This window comes from Elephantulus edwardii, unplaced genomic scaffold (genome assembly GCF_000299155.1).
Source record: "Elephantulus edwardii isolate Elephantulus edwardi_28Jun2011 unplaced genomic scaffold, EleEdw1.0 scaffold00150, whole genome shotgun sequence".
Taxonomy (NCBI): Eukaryota; Metazoa; Chordata; class Mammalia; order Macroscelidea; family Macroscelididae; genus Elephantulus; species Elephantulus edwardii.
The window spans coordinates 1,016,996-1,032,281 of record NW_006399900.1 but is presented as its reverse complement, the minus strand read 5'-3'; positions in this window follow the sequence as shown (position 1 = coordinate 1,032,281).

The following is a 15,286-nucleotide window of genomic DNA, read 5'->3' as shown; positions in this document are numbered from 1 at the left end:
TCTATGAGGTGGATTGATTCAATGACTGGGGTAATCGGGATGGGTCTGTCAGAGGCAATGCGATTGGCACAGGATAGAGCAGGTTTAGGGCTGTTGTACATAGGGTCGCTATGAGTCGCAAACAACTCGACGGCACATAACAACAACAACAACAAGAATTCATTGTTGTTTAGCTCTCAGATAATTAGAAAGACTGTAGCTTAAACCAAAGTGGACCTTAGGTTTTAAACTGACATCATTGTGCTTTGGAGAGATCCCTAATGAAAACTTATCAATAACACTGACTCTAACCACTATCTCCCACCACTATACAAACCAATTCATCTTCCACCTTTTAAAAAGGTTAGCAAAGTAAGCATTTTAGAATGTGGCTCCTTCAAGTTTCCAACTTGTCTTCCCCTCAGAAGTGTATGGCAGTTAGATTGCCTGCAAACATAGATTTGTTTATCAACGGCTCTTGTTATCAATATCCTTTGTGATAAGACTACACAGTTTGTCCCATCAAGAACTCTTCTGCTTTGCTTTTAACAGTAAACCCTATTGCCATTGAGTTAATTTTGACTCAACAGAAATTCCATCTGTTACAGAGTCAAACTGCTTCAGGGTTCTATTTTTTTATTTTTTTAAATAGATCACTAAGCCTCATTTCCGCAGCATTTGCTGGGTGAGTTTGAACCTCCAACCTTTAGGTTAACAATCAAGCCCAGGGAGCTCTGGTGGCCTAGTGGTAAGGAGCTGCAACTACAATCCCGGAGGCGCTCGGTTCGAATCCACCAGATGCTCTGCCGGGGAAGGAGGGACAATCTCCTCCTGTACCAGTCAGTTCTGATTTGACGGTACACACACACACACAAATAATAAAATAAAAATTTAAAAAAAAAAAAACACAATCAAGCCCAAATCACTCATGCCACCCAGGAGTCTGCCTTGAGCCATATTGCAATCTGAACTTGGGTTTTAGGAAGCCTTGACTATTTGCTCTTGTGTTTTCAGATCCTGACTTTGCCCTGAGGACAAGCTGAGGCTGGTGTGCTGGAGGATGAGAGATGGCCTGAAGAGAGACTACCTCCATAGGCAAGAGAAGTTACCCTATCCCTCCACTGCTGACCATAGATGTTCAAGTGAGTCCAGCTGATTCCAACTTGCGTGAACAGGACCACCCAGTTCAGTCTATGAGGTTTTGTGGTGTTTGTTTTGCAGCACTCCATGGCAGTGTATCATTGATGAAGAGTCCAGATGAGTGGGGGAAACTAGGGATGGTGGGAGGGAACTCCTGCAATTCCACAAAGTGAGTCAAGGAACCAGATATAAAAGTTATCAAAATGCCTCAACAGCTATTGTAGAAAAATCAGTTCAAAGCTTTAAGAGCGCAGGGGGCACCTACAGACCTGACAAAACTAGCGTCTGCACACTCATCGCGACTGGTCCACAGAACCTGCGTCAGCACCTGAATGTCTCCCGAATCTTCAGAGGGTATTGCCAGCCTCAGCCGTCTCAGCAGCTGACATCCTTGCAGGGAACCGAAGCAGGGCAATGACAGAGGCTACATGGTGGCTAAGAAGGTTTCAAGTGTGGATAAGAAGGTTTCGAATGTGGAGAACAGTCGCTTCTGGGAACTGCCAGAAATAAGGGAGCAAAGGCACCTTGGAAGGTTCTGCCAGAGCATGAAAGCTTTGTGGGCATGTTTTTATTTTGTTTTGTTTCATTTTAAACGATGATTTGAGTGAACGTTTACAAAGCATGCTTTCAGTGATGGCACATTTTCAGTTCTATCTTATCTCACAACCTGGTGTGGCCTTGGTAAAATGATGTATAAATGTTTACTTAAAACCTCTCAATAATTGTTTCTTGGCTTCAGAACCAAAAATTTAACACAAGCTCATTTCAACTTTCACTTGGCATGAATGCACGCCACACATGCTAAGTCACCTGCACCATTTCTACCCTCTCCTGACTCTCCCCAAGACTCACTCTTTTTTTTTTAAATTTTTTATTAATACTTTAACAAAAGTTTACAGAAAACTTGGATTTCCATTCATTCACTGGTGTACATTTTCCTCCCTCCCTTGCCTCCAGTTTGCTTATCTCTTTAAAAATATTTTTTCATTGCTGCACATTTTCCTCCCTCCCCCACTCCCCAGTCCACTTTGCTTTGCACCTCTTATTCTGGACTGTTGTCATGCAAATAATATCTAATCATATATGCTTTTTAAACTGTTCTTTTCCCTCATCTGTTCCAATGTAGTGTTCTTTATTTATCCCCTCTTTTCTTAGTTTTCCTCCAACCCCCATGTCAGTCCTGTTTTAGAACAGTGGCATTATGCAGTATTTGTCCTTTGGTGACTGAGATATTTCACTCAGCCTCTTAGATCACACGGTATCCCGTGACTCTCTCTCTTCTTGGAGGGGCATCTCACTGTCCTCTCAGTTGACCTATGGACCAGAATTGTATGTGAGGAATAGCAGCCAAGTTTGTGTTGCTCAACCTACAAAGTATCAGAGCAGGGGGATTCTTTCTCTCCAAGAGCATCAGTAAACATCACACTTGCAAAAGATTACAAAAAATGACCGCAAATTCTCTATATGTTCTTTTTTTCCCCCCCCTTTAGGAATAAAGTCTATTTCTTCGCTCCCAAAGCTGGACTTATCCATATAACTTGTTTTGGCGAATGGAACACAAGCAAATGCAATGCTTGAGACCTTGAAAGGTGCTTGCTCAACGAAGCTTGCTCTCTTTCTGCTATACTTGGAATTTTGAGATAATCATGTGGAAATGCGCAAGCCGCCTGCTAGAGAGGCCAAGTGGAAGAAGACCAAGCAGCCCAGCATGGAGCCTTCCCGCTAACAGATGAGTGCAGCCACTGTCATCCATCAAGCTTCACTTCAACGGCCAGGTGGCAGGAGCTTAGATAAAGGCAGCTGAAGAATGGCCTAGTTCAGCCCAGACAAAATTTCCAACTTGAAAAATTATGAGCAAATAAATGACCCTTGGCTTAAGCCACTAAGTTTTGTTGTACCTTGTTTATGAAACGAAGGTGAAAAGTCATGGATGGATAAGAAGTCCGAGATGAATGCTGTGTTAGGAAATTCACGCATCTGTTCATGTAAGACTGGCTTCCCAGGCAGAAGCAAATTGTAAAAGGGCTGGATGGGCAATTTGTTTCTGTCTCTAACATTAGAATCTTCTTAAAAATGTTCACAGGAAAGGCAGGGCAAAACAAACAACAATAGAAATACAAAATAAAACTCTCAAAATTTTGAAAGTACAGTTAAGTTTATGCGAACTATGCAGCTATTTTTTGTTGTTGTTGTTTAGCACAAAAGTCTATATAAATTTATGGCCCAATTCCAAGAAGTATAGAACATCCTCCAATACAAATACACGTTGCATTTTTTGTGGTCCAATTTTCCAAATAATATATAAATTTTTCTTTTATTCCAATTTTTCCCATCTTTCACCTATTATGTTTTTCTTTAAATAACTCCAATGCCTTATGAATTATGATTTGACACATAATGCTTATTGATCCATTCTAGTTTGATTTAAAGGGAAACCTTAATGCTACCTTTACTGCCATGTGCATTGGCTCTTGTTTCTCTTCAATTTTGTTCTGTGTGGCCTTGGATACAGTCATGGAAACAGAGAAGGGGAAATAGAGGTGGTAAAACATTTTGCAATTTTCCAAGTGCTAGATATAATCTCAGATATGTGCATTTTCTGTTGAAATAATTTCCCCCATAACAATGCACACTCTTATTAGAACTGTATTTTTGCTGACCGAGCCCTGAGTTGCTTCACCAGCAGCCTGCATATGAGGATGAGAGGAATCTGCTGCTGTGATATCAATATTCTTTGATTTATCAGGTCCTTTACAATTTTTTTTTCAATCTACTTTCTTCCTTGACACTTTCTGGACTCACCACATTTGAGCTATTTGAATTTTGATCTATGTCTTTAATCAGACGGATTTTTTAGAATACATTATTTTGAATGGTAGAGTCAAACGGCTGGTTTTTCTCCCCTGTAACGTGGCTAAAAAAGTTAATAGGATTTAGAGATTAGCTTGAATGTCTTCTTTTATGTGACATAGATAATAGAGTGTCTTATTATTACTGCATTCCTAACTATAAAGCATATACTGTTTTCTAATGAGTTAAAACAATAACCTTATAAATATAAAACATATTACTCATGTCTGTGTGTACTTAGTTGTCCATTATTAATATTAATAATCTCTGCTTTCTTCCAGGGAGCTTAAAGTCCCATATATTTTATGATCAAAACTGTCAAAGATTATAACACTACTCTATGTGATCTCTATAAAAGAAGATATAAATACCAATCAAAATGGCCATTGGTTGCGTCATTTATATTCAAAGTGCTTCCACTTATGAATTATATTAATAGTTTATATTCTCCTTACCTAATCCCCGAAGGAGCACAAAGCATGGTGAATGTTTTATCCCTGTAGCCCCTGTTTGAGAAGGCAGCCACTCTACCAGGGCCTTGGGATCTCCTTTGCACCACATGCCCCTAAACTTGTACAGCAAGGCACCACAGCCATTCCCAGACTCCGTGATGGGGGCCTCTGCTGCACCTAGGTAACTCTTATAATCCCTCAAACCCCACGATGAAGTTGTTTGGGGACCCTATCCTTGTTTCTCTCCTTTGGCAGGAGACAAATACATTCAATGTCTTGTTGAAACCATTTCAAAATGGAATCATTTTGAACTTCTGGAGCTATAATACCTGATGATGGGGTCCAGAGCATATTAATGCAATTTATAGCCAGTTGTATTTTATGTGTATGCTCTTTGAGTGAAATTCAAGAAGAGTGAGATTCAAGAATTCCATTTAAGGCATCTTTTATTAATCTGCTGTGAGCTGTCACTGTTTCATTTAAAGTACCAGTGGTGAAGTTATTATAGGCACAAGTATGACTACCTGTTTTTAAAAAAGAACAATAATAAAGGAATGAGGGCTTATTCCTCAAGAAGAATAAAATAATCCCATCAACTACATGGTAATATTTGAAGTAATTACTTTCAGGCTTTTTTTTTTTCATTTTCTAAGAAATCTATCCTTTGAAGTGTTAACATTGAGCTAGATTGGAGGAAACTCCCCTTTCAATTTATTTACAGATTATCCCTTTCAAATAACAAAAAAATAAACATTTTTAAAAAAGGAATATCATGTAGTCACCTCAGGTTCACTGTCTGGCTTGTGTCTTGTCTCCCAGGCACCCTGGATGCCTTTTTCTTTTCTACTACTCTGACAACCTGGCTCTAATGAGAGGTAAGAGAAACACCATTAGAGGATCCATCTCAGCTGACACTTAGCTAGTAGATGGAGAGAGCACTGTGAATAAGTCTTTGTTTATGGCTGATGTTTCCACAACAAAAGGTGTTTGTTATTGTATTAAATCACTATATTTCTTTACTTAATTAACCAAACTAATAGAAGTTGTCCAGGGAAAAGAGGAAGACTCTCAGCATCGTCGATTGACACAGGACTGAGCATGGCAGAGATTTTGAGGAATATGCACCATGAGCCAAAATGTTTATCTGATGTTCTTAGGTCATTATGAGTTGTAATCCACCTGACAGCCCCTACTAATACTAACAGGAAGATCATTCAAGCAAGACAATTTTTGGTAAGAAACCAAAATAATTTAGGGCCTGAGTCTCATGAATATCTGAGAAAAGAACATTGTAGCAAAGAAAAAGCAAAGACCAAGGGCTAAAAGGGAGCAAACATAACTGACATAAAGAAGTAATAGTGATGAAGCAGATTACATATTTTTTAAAATGATCGCTACAATATTTTCCATCAAACACGACTGTCCAGAGCCCATTTCTTGTCAAGAAGTAGAATCCACTCTTGCATTTACATTGTGTTTCATGTAATCATTCACATGTATTACATTTTATATAATTAATTACTATTTATCTATGCCTATTAAAGCACACTGCAGCCTTCAATATGGACTGAGGCTCAATGTCCAGAAGACAAAAATTCTCACCACTGGACCAATCGGTAGCATCAGGATGGATGGTGAAGAGATTGAGATTATTCACAGCTTCAGTTTGCTCGGCTCCATGGTCAACACTCTTGGCACCAGTAGCCAGGAAATCAAAAAACATATTGCGATGGGAATGTCTGCAGTTAGGGACCTCTCTAAAGTGCTCAAGAGCAGCGGTGTCTCTCTGGAGACTAAAGTGCGCCTGATACAGGCCATGGTTTTTGCAATCACTTGTTATGCATCAGAGAGTTGGACAATGACTAGGGAGGATAGAAGGAGAATTGACGCCTTTGACCTGTGGTGCTGGAGAAGAGTACTGAATATACCATGGACTGCCAAGAAAACAAACAGATTCATCCTAGAGAGGGTTAAACCAGGCTGCTCCTTGGAGGCAAGGATTCTGGGGCTTTGCCTGACATACTTTGGACATGTTGTAAGGAGACACAGGTCTTTGGAGAGGGACATCATGCTGGGCAGAGTGGAGGGACAGCGCAGGAGGGGAAGACCCTCTTTGAGGTGGATTGATTCAGTGACTGGGGTAATCAGGGTGGGTGTGTCAGAAGCAATGAGATTGGCACAGGATAGAGCAGGGTTTAGGGCTGTTGTACATAGAGTCGCTATGAGTCGCAAACGACTTGACGGCACATAACAACAAAAACAACAATATTATAGCTCTGTGTGGATCATGATAAACTGTGGGTAGAATGGGAATCCATGAACTCTTGATTGTGTTTATAAGAAACCTATACTTGGACCAGGAGGCAGTCATCAGAGCAGAACAAGGAAACACTGAGTAGTTCAGAATTGGGAAGGGTGTGTATTAAGAATGTGTCCTATCTCCATACCTTTTCAATCTATAGTATAGATCATCCAGGAGGCTGGGCTCTATGAGGAGGAATGTAGCATCAGGATAGAAGGAAGACTCATCAAGAACCTACGCTATGCAGATGACACAACCTTGTTTGCTGAAATGGAGAAGGACATGAAACACTTGCTGTAGAAAGTCAAGGACTGCAGCTTTCAATATGGATTGAAGCTAAACATCAAGAAGACAAAGATTCTCAAAACTGGGACAATAGGTGACATCATGATGGCTGGTGAAGAGATTAAGATTGTTAACAACTTTAGTTTGCTAGTCTCCACAATCAACACTCTTGGTACCAGCAGCCAGGAAATGAAAAGACGAATTGCACTGTGAAAATCTGCTGTCAGAGACTTTTCCAAAGTACTGAACAGCAACAATGTCAGTCTGGAGACTAAGGTGTGCCATGGTTTTTCAGTTACTTGCTATGCATCAGAGAGCTGGACAATGGCTAGGGATGATAGAAAGGGAGTTGGAGAAGAGAACTGAATATACCGTGGACTGTTAGGAGAACAAACAAGTTCATGCTGGAGAGGGTGAAGCCAGGCTCTCCTTGGAGGCCAGGATTCTCAAGCTTCATCTGACATACTTTGGCATGTTGCAAGGAGGAACCTGTTCCTGGAGAGAGACACATGCTTGGGAGGGTGGAGGGACAGCGCAGGAGAAAAACACCCTTGATGAGATGGATTGATTCATTACTGGGTTAATGGGGATAGGTGTGTCAGAGACAATAAGATTGGCAAGGGATAGAGCAGGGTTTAGGGCTGTTGTATATATGGTTGCTATGAGTCACAGGTAACTGGATGGCACATAACAACATCAACAACAATAACAAGGACATGTCTGATAAGGGACTTATATCTAGAATTTATACTCAAGCACCACAACAAGATAAAGGTAAACAATCCAAATGCAAAACGGGCACAGGATATGAACAGACACATCACCAAAGAAGACATTCAGGTGGCACCAAACACTGTCCACCATGGGTAACCATTAACGCATTTGACACATCAATGTCACAGTGTTCATCTTCACAGCAACCACTAAATTACCTCTGTATGGCAAGTGGACACACCAGGGCTATACGACCTAGAAGAATGTTTGACCAAAAACAATTAAAAACAGGGCTGAGGGCTGCAGATTAAAGTCACCTACCTTTGTCTTGGTAGCAGCACTTTCTGTGCACTAGGCCAATTGATCTCTCTCATCATTGTTGTTATTCTTGTTGCTGTTAAGTGCTGTGGAGTTGTAGGTGACTCATAGTGACTCTATAACATGTTATATATTGCACTGTAAACCAAAAGGTCACTAGTTCAAATCCACTAGCCTTTCCTAATAAGAAAGACAAACTCCTCCTTTTTTTGTAAAAAAAATATTTACAGCTTCAGAAACTCAGTGGAGACACATCATGACATCATGAGTGGAAACCACCTTGACTCCAGTGGTGTTTTTAGGTCATGCTTATTTTCAGTCACCCTAACCACTCGCCTTCAAGCTGATTCTTGTCTCGTGGGAACCCAGGTGTGTCAGAATACATCTAAGCTCCACAAAGCTTCAGCGGCTGATTTTTCACAAGGGAAGCAACAGGCCTTTCTTATGAAGAACTCCTGAGTGAGCTTGAATTATCAAACTATGTGCATTAACTGCTTATACCACTCAGTATTCCTCAGCCAGCTTGTTATTGATGTTGTTAGCTGATGCTGAGTCATCCCCTAACTCATAATGGCCCATCCATGCAGGACAGACATAAATGCTGCCCGGTCCTGTTTGGTGGGCATTGTGATTCACAGTATTGACACTGGTTGGTTCTGCCAAATAGGGTCAGAGCAAAGGGGGCTTTTGATAGAAGCTTCTACCACTGTTTTCTGTGTGGCTTAATCAGCCTGTAGTTTGCAGACTTTTACGGGCTGCGGTCTGGCCCATCTGCCACGGATGGACACATTTGTTCATTGTGTAGGAGGACAAATGGAGTCCCTGAAACAATGTGTTTTTCAGTGTTGAAAGGCTGACAATGACAGGCATGAAAAGAGCTCATCACTCCTAATGTGTCAAGCTGGTTAGTGCACCAGTGCCAGGTGCAGGATCAGTAAGCCTTGAGGGCAGAGCTTATCAAAATAGGCAGCACAGAAGATTGTCAATTTGGACGGCTTAGACAACACAAGGTGAGGAGATGCTGCCTGACAAGCCTTTCCTCACGAGATGAGGAAATCTCTCTGGAGGAACTGACCACCTGTCTCTACTCCATTCTTCTGGGTCACAAGAGTTTGAGGAATGCCCAGTTGTTCCTGATCTCCCCTAACAGTTTAGATTAACCTACAGTTTAGATTAACCTACATATGATATGAAAGACTAGGACCTTAGATTCAGAAATAATATTTTTTGTTTCAAGCCAAATTTTAGACTTTTTTTTTTTTATTATAACAAGAAGCTCAGGTAACAACACAACGATTAAATTTTGGAAAGTAAACCAGGGCTTCAGCATAGCTTTTCTTGATTCAGTCATGGCCAGTGAAGTCATTCCAGTTGGAATAGACCAGAATTTGTAAAATGAGTGTTTGAGAATTATAGCCAGAGAAGGAAAATTCATGGGTCATCACCCTGCTAGAACAGCAGTCTTCTTAGAAAAGGGCGCATGAGCTATGCATAGCAACTAAATGTCTTGATTGGCAGAGTTGGAATTTAATGGTCCCACACACCAACACATTTGACAATGTCACCGGAGTCCTGGTAATAACCCGAACTCCTGTATTGGACTTCTTAAAGACCTCACAGGGGAGTATTGATACTGAAGTCTGTACGTAGTTGTGTTGCTAACAAAATTCACCAACAGCTGTGGGGGAGAAAGGCAGACAATCTCCTTCCACTCAATTTACATCCATTGAAAACCTGCTGAAGAGTCAGTTATGAGTCAACTCTGACTCAATAGCAGTGAGTGAGAGCCTTTTAAGAGGACTCACCACACATCTTCCAGTCCAGGGCTTCAATTCTATCATTTTCTCCTACTCCAATTGCCATTATGCTTCACTCAAATTTTTAAAAAGTAGAATCTATTACAATTTACTTCATCAGCCATGACTGAACCAGCTCAAACTGGTTTAAGGCTTGCTATAAATTCACCAGACACTCTGAGGGAGAACAATATGGCATTATGCTTCCATGAACATTTATAAGCCTGGAAACCCTATAGGCCACTTCTGCTCTGTCCTATACTGTTGCTATGCCCCAGAATCCTAACAATAGCTAAATGATACCGATCAGATCCTTCTGTACATTATAGTCTCTTGAGAATTTGAAAACATTTTCATACCTTTTCCCTTCCCTTATAGTTCCACCCACCTGAGATATTGTTTAATCATATATCTCTGTGTTGTTTTGTTTTGTTGAGTAAATTTCCCAGATGATTTGAATTCACAGCCAGAGTTTAAAAATCTCCTGCTAGAATTGCCCCTAACTCCTCCAGAAATCAGGGAGCTCCGGCGGCATACACCTCAGAAAGTTATGCTTCCAACCTCTAGTGATACAAATCCGTCAGTGGTTCTTAAAGGGAGAGAACAGGAAATCTCTTCCACTGCAACTGACAGCCGCCAAGCCAAAGGGAGGGTCAGCTGTAAGTCGGCTCTGACTGGACCGCAGTGAGAATTGAGCTCCTCCAATCACTACAAATCTAGATTAGTGGTTATTGGTTGCGTTTAGGTCTGGATTATACTAAGGCGTGTTGGCTTTTGCGCATATATTACTGAACAGAAGAGATGAGGAAGATTATAAACAAAAAAAAAAAATCCCTTACTTATCAGCCAATAATCAAGGATCATATTTAAGGGGTAGATGAGAGAGCTTGTCCCCCAAGTCCCCTCCAACATCCGTCTGGATACTGGCTGTACGAGATAAAACCACTTTTACTGCTTAGACTAATTGGCTTAGACTGCGAGTCTGGCAGAATTAGAGCAGCAGGTTATTGGGTCTGTAGGGAGCTGGGTTCTTTAAAAGCACATGCTATTTATAATTAAGCACATGTGTAATTATATTATAATTAGGTAGGAACCAGAGAAGTGGTCTGTGAGAGCATGTGATCAGTTGGGGAGGATCAGTCTTCTTTAGGAGTGTTTGATTTCAGAGTGCTGAGATCTGTGTGTGCGCAGGCGCACTCATTCTCCAGCCAGCATAGACTTTACCATGGACCACAGTTAACCCTTTGCTAAATAATGATCTTCAAAAGAGAGAGCCCGCTTGCCTAGACACTAGATGGGAGTGCCGATGGCACAATCGATACCAAGTTGTGCTGCTAACCATCTAAACCGCGTCTCCAACAGTTCAAATCCACCAGGAGCTCCACTGGAAGCACCAGGCAGTCTCCTCCCGTGTGATTTACAGCCTGAGGGGTGGTCTCTGTGAGTCAAAATCAAATGGACAGCCGTGAGTTTGAGTGGGTGGTGCTAGAGGCATTAATTGCCCTGCCCCACTTGGAGGCAGCCTGAAGCTAGCTGACCCTGGCCCTGTCTGGAGACAGGGCCACCCTTTGGCGCCTTCACACTCAATAAGATCTGAGACTGAGTTTTAGCTGAGGGGCTGTATGTGTTGGCTCCTTCACTTGTATTCCCTTACACCCTTCGCCTGAGAGCTCTCTCTCAACTCTCTGCATAAATCACTATACTCAGAGCCTCACGTCATTGTCAGGCTGAGCTGTCTGGGCATCCAATCTCACAGCACCGACTATTTGCAAAAGTTCCCAGGAGTTCATCAGGAGCTCTTTCAACATTTTTCTGAGTCGATCTCTCCTCCCTTCCCACTGAAGAATATTTGTCCATTCCAGTGTTACTCACAGATTTACACTCTAAATACCTTCTTTTTTTTTCTTCAGCTGTGGCATTGTTACAGCTCTACTAACTCTTCTGCCTCAGCCTCTCAAAAGTCTCATTTATTCTATGAACCCTCCCTCTGATTTCATGCTTCCTTAGAGCGCTTCCATCTTGGATAAGAGCCTATTGGCTGGCCTCTGCCTCAACGTTCCACTTCTACAAAGCACTCAAGAGGAAAAAGGAACACTACTTTATCCATGGAACATCTCCCAGGCTCCACCTCATGGATCTCTTTCACCTCATTTCTCACTTAGCGCAGACCCAATAGATTTAGCCCTAGGAGGGATGGGATTCTCATGTCCTACTATCTTGAAGAGTAGTATCTGTCTTCATCATTTGTTTTATTCATATATCTTATCTTTCCCAAGCTAAGTAGTAAGACCTTGGTAGGCAGGAACTTTATCTAATTTTTTTCTTTTTTTTTTCTTTTCCATACTTTGTGCAATAGATATTTGTTAAATAATTAGCTAAAAAGAAAACTCTGGAATTATATTGAGGGTTCATAATACAAAATATAGAGAATCAGAACTTACTATCAGAGAACAGAAAAGGTTAACTAACTGGTTAGGATTTGCTATGTCAGAATATCACATCGTTAACAATCATATTCTGTGTAATAAGACACTGATTGAAATTTTGAAATGCCAGCTTCCTAGTTAATTGTGAAGATGGATAAATTTGTATCCTTTGCAAAAGCGGCTGTTGTTTCACATAATGACGTTAACTATAATGGAAATGAGGCTGGACAAATCAATTTTTAGCCCTCAGCAAGTCAAGTTTGTCAATATGTAGTGTAAACAGTGATAGAGATCGGTATTTAACACTTCGGTTTTATTTCTATATTATAGTTTCTCTCTTTAATCTTTCCCAATCTTTTGTGATTAATGCAGTTTACATATCTAGGACAAAGTCCCTTTCTATGCCATCTATATGAACTCTAAGTTCTTGTAGAAGCAAGAATTCTCTCAGACACACACACACAACTGATGTATATATAAATTGGAGGCTTTGAGTTCACATGCTATATGGTTTTGAATGATAGTAAGTAAATGCCAGGGGATATTCTTACCTTTGACTTCAATTTAGATCTTAGAATAAAAGTATTACTGTAATGAAATAGTCAAAACTTCACATGACAAAATTAGTCTACAAGAAAAAAATTATTCTGTGCTGTGGAAATAGCTGTGATAAAGTGCCGACACTAAGGGTAACAGTTTAATAGAGGGACCCTCTCCCTACTGCTCCAAACCCAGTGATGTAGTTTGTGCATGATTCTTACATGCTTGGTTACTTAACCTGCCAGCGCCCAGCAGTTAGTATCAGCACATTGTTAAGAACAACTGAACTACAGAAAGATGTCTGGCCACTCCACAATATTGTAGCTGAGCATTGAAGAAAAGACAGAAAAACACTGCATCACACACACAAAAAAAGGCATTTCTGGTGATGGTCCTGAATCCTGAGAAGTCATTGCATTTTTGTTAAATAAGGTATGCAAATGCATCTAGTATTTGAAAAGTTTTAAAAACACATAATGCTTTAAAAGTAGAAGGATTGGAAATCTCAAAAAATGACAAACGGCATGACCTTGTGTCCATGGATCCCTGGTGACATGAACTACTGTGACCTTTGTCTTCATAAATTAAAAAGTCCGTGAAATGTCCCAGACTTCCTATTAGACTTATGTTGTTGTTGTTGTTATGTGCTGTCGAGGCGTTTGCAACTCATAGCGACCCTATGTACAACAGCCCTAAACCCTGCTCTATCCTGTGCCAATCTCATTGCCTCTGACACACCCATCCCGATTACCTCAGTCACTGAATCAATCCACCTCATAGAGGGTCTTCCCCTCCTGCGTTGTCCCTCTACTCTACCCAGCATGATGTCCCTCTTTAAAGACCTGTCTCTCCTTACAGCATGTCCAAAGTATGTCAGACGAAGCCCCAGAATCCTTGCCTCCAAGGAGCAGCTTGGTTTTGAAAACCGTCTTATAGGGATTTTATTTAGAAAATACCCCCAAAACAACTGCCAAGTCGATTTCAACCTACAGCAAAGCTCCACGGGTTTCTCAGGTTATGCATCTTTATAGGAGGATGCTTCTCATCTTCTGCCCAAAGAGCAGGTGGTTTGAACCACTGACATTTCAGTTAGCAGCCCAACACATGAATTCCATCACCAGGTGTTCTTACTTGGAAAACAGGAAGTTCATAATTATTAAGAGGAAGTGGTAGCAGTCCAGCAATAGACTTCTTTCCTTCCACACAGGAGCCATGGGTGCACCTCGGACACAGCAGTACCCTTCTTCAGGGGAGATCTACCTTTATAGACAAAAGACATGACAATCAAATTTAGACAAACCTACCCATGAAAGTGCCATAGATCTAAGTTCCATCTCTTCCTGGGTGAAGAGGAGTGGTTCCACTGAAAAATACAGACTGAAATTCTTTCCTCTGGTGAGAAATTAAAGATTTACAAAAAGTAAGTACAATTTAAGTAAACAACATGCCTCTGGAAACTCTATGAACTTTGATAAATGATGATAGTTACAGAAAGGCTTTAGGCCTTTTGGTCCTACGGTCGCAATGAGTCGTGCTCGACTCAATGGCAATCAACAATACAAGTACAATTTAACTAAGTAACAGACATTACGGGCCTAAAATAAACTCATAATCTGTTCTACTAACAAACAGTTGTCTAAAGGTAAAGAAAAGCCTACAGATCACAGTTGTGCCATACTGTTGTGAGTGACTTCACCGTGAGTCAGGGGCCAGTGCTACAGCAGCTAACAAGGTCTGTTAAGTAGCGTATTACTTAGACGGAGGCAAGAGGCAGAACATAAGAAACATAAGAGTTCCTGTGTGGTACAAATGTGTAAATGTCAACTTTCACCTCAAAGGCCGGGATTCCTTTTTGTCCTGAGTGACACTAAAAGCACATACAGTCCTGTAACACATGTGGGGTCACTATGAGGTGAATTGACTGATTAGAGTGAAAATAACTTGACTTGGATGCAGTTACAGTTTCATTCAGTCTAAGTCTCAGAGGTTGAACAGAGCTGAGAAAATAAAGATAGAAATTGTAGTATACTATCAATTCAGAACCAACTTACAGCTCACCCTCCCATGGGTTTTCAGACCTAATCATTTGAATGAAAGAAGACTTCATCTCCCTGTAATGGAGCAGCTGGTTGATTCAAACCACATGTCTTTGGGTTGACAGCACAGCTCCTTACTACTAAGCTACCAGAGCTCTTTAGCAGGAAGAGAGGAACTCATCCTTTAACAACTCAGCTCATGATATCCTGTCTAAATCCTTTGATGAGCAGTGAGACTACAATGTTGTTGTTGTTATGTGTCATCGAGTCATTTGCAACTCATAGTGACCCTATGTACAATAGCTCTAAACTCTGCTCTGTCCTGTGCCAATCTCATCGTCTATGACACACTCATCCTGATTGCACCAGTCACCAAATCAATCCACCTCCCAGAGGGCCTTCCCCTCCTGCCCTCCACCCTCCCAAGCATGATGTCCTTCTGCAAGGA